Source organism: Oncorhynchus keta, chromosome 5 (genome assembly GCF_023373465.1).
Source record: "Oncorhynchus keta strain PuntledgeMale-10-30-2019 chromosome 5, Oket_V2, whole genome shotgun sequence".
Taxonomy (NCBI): domain Eukaryota; kingdom Metazoa; phylum Chordata; class Actinopteri; order Salmoniformes; family Salmonidae; genus Oncorhynchus; species Oncorhynchus keta.
The window spans coordinates 5,561,147-5,563,835 of NC_068425.1; positions in this window are offsets into that span (position 1 = coordinate 5,561,147).

Below are 2,689 nucleotides of genomic sequence, written 5' to 3' on the forward strand. Positions count from 1 at the left end.
TTACAACAATGCACACAGAGAGAGAGAGAGAGAGAGAGAGAGAGAGAGAGAGAGAGAGAGAGAGAGAAGCAGGGGAGGCTCATGACACAAAACGGTTGCTTGACCCAGATTATTATTATTGTTGTTTTTTAGGAACTCAGTCGGGTTTTCAATTTACTGTTGAGAGTTACTATAGCAGAATACTTATGTAAATAATTTATTTCAGTGTTTTTATTTTTAATACATTTGCTAAAAAAAAATCTAAAAACCTGTTTTTGCTTTGTCATTATAGGGTATTGTGTGTGGATTGATGAGGAAAACCATTTTTTTAAAATACATTTTTGAAGAAGGCTGTAATGTGGAAAAAGTGAAGGGGTCCGAATACTTTCTGAATGCAGTGTATATTTAATTATGGAATCAACGCTCGATAACACTGGCCAATTTGCTGTGGAGGCAGGCAATCACACACACATACGCACACACGCACATGCTCAACTTCTCCCTTATGCAGCACACTGAGCTTGGACCTGTAACGATGTGCGCTAAGAGTCGGGAAGCAAGTTTAGGGAGTGAGTGTTTTAATAAATAAACACAACATAATACAAAATAAGAAACACGGACAACGCAGACATGACTCAGGTATAGAAACAATGACCCATTGGAAAGGAACCAAAGGGAACAACGTATATAGGGATGGTAATCAGGGAAGTGGTGGAGTCCAGTTGAGTCTGACCACACGCAGGTGCGTGTAACGATGGTGACACGTGTGCGCCATAATGAGCAGCCTGGTGACCTTGAGGCTGGAGACGGAGCACACGTGACAGGACCCAGGTCCACAAGGAGGCAAAAGGGGGCTTAGGCCCATCAGTTGAAACTTGTGCCTCCTCAGTTTTAGTTTTATGTTCCTATATAAAAATAGCAAATGGGTTAAAATAATTGAGTGACAGGTTTTCGCAATATCTGTATGTCCGCTGCGCTGTGTCAGCACAGGTATGACTCCTTGAGTTTCCATAAAAAGCGGGGAAAAACAAGCTTCACTTAGTAGTAGTCCACGCAATGTGGTGGACCGGACACCTGGCTACTGTGTCAATGGGTGTTAAAAGTTTTGTGATGTGATGATGTCACAGAAGTTCCTCTGACATCATATTACAACACATAAGTAAGATTAGAGGCTACAGGGCTGTTGAAGGTGGTGACAGACCCCGAATTTAGGTTTACAGCCCCCATGGTGCACAGAATCCTCAGTCTCTTCGATCCTCCATACAAATGACTCCAGGCAAAAGCAACAGATCTTTACACTAGAGTCAAAGTGGTCCACAGTGCGTTGGAGTGCATCGAGAAGCTGAGGTGTAACATCGAGTTCAAAGCCATTTGGGCATAGTGCAGTGCCTGTGGTACTGACGCACAACCAGCCCCAAGCAAATGACAACATTATGTAAGTATAATATCCAGCAATACGTGGTGGACAGTACAGTAGGCCGACACAGATAGAGGAGTAAAGACTGAGTGTAAAACACTGTTCTTCAGCACGTTGGATGCTGTCATTGGTGAAATGTCAGAACGATTCAGTGAACGCAACAGCCAACTGGTAGAGGCCCAGAGAGCAGACTTTCTAGATGTGAAAAAGATTAAAACCATTCGTCTTTTATTTACTGCATTCGTTTACTGTTAATGTAACTAGCCTAAATATAGATTGTGCCATGACTTTATCGATCTGATATTTTGTTTACCTGGCCTACTACGAGGTACCACTGTTTTATTCGTATTCGTTCGCATTTGCAGTTGTGTTGGTATTGTAAGCCAAAGTGCTATTCAGTATTTTTGTTTGTGTAACGGATGTGAAACGGCTAGCTTAGTTAGCGGTGCGCGCTAAATAGCGTTTCAATCAGTTACGTCACTTGCTCTGAGACCTTGAAGTAGTAGTTCCCCTTGCTCTGCAAGGGCCGCGGCTTTTGTGGAGCGATGGGTAACGATGCTTCGAGGGTGACTGTTGTCGTTGTGTGCAGAAGGTCCCTGGTTCGCGCCCGGGTAAGGGCGAGGGCGAGTTATTCTGTGACATTGATGCTGTTGACCCGGATTACTGGTTGCTGCGGAAAAAGGAGGAAGGTCAAAAGGGGGGTGAGTGTAACGGATGTGAAACGGCTAGCTTAGTTAGCGGTGCGCGCTAAATAGCGTTTCAATCGGTTACGTCACTTGCTCTGAGACCTTGAAGTAGTAGTTCCCCTTGCTCTGCAATGGGTAACGAGCGATGGGTAACGATGCTTCGAGGGTGACTGTTGTCGATGTGTGCAGAGGGTCCCTGGTTCGCGCCCGGGTATGGGCGAGGGGACGGACGTAAAATTATACTGTTACATTTGCATGCATGAATAACTAGGCTACTACTTTCAACATTTAATTTGCAATATTTTGGTAAGACAGCTGTGTGCATGCCTACATTCACATAGGGTAATTCACCTATTACAAGCAGCCTATCTATCTTATAGCCTATATTCATTACCAAAATGGCCTTACGCTGTTCATTGTGCTGATACAGCGCAGCGGAAATAGGCAGAGGATTTCACACCAACCTGTCACTTCAAAAGCGCTCAATGATCTCGGAGTCTCCGCATTTGAACTTTATGTTTATTGTGGTATAGCGTGATATAAGCCGAATTCAATATAATTCCAAAGCAAGAACGCAACAAAAATTGTGCCCCCTCTTCAATTCCAA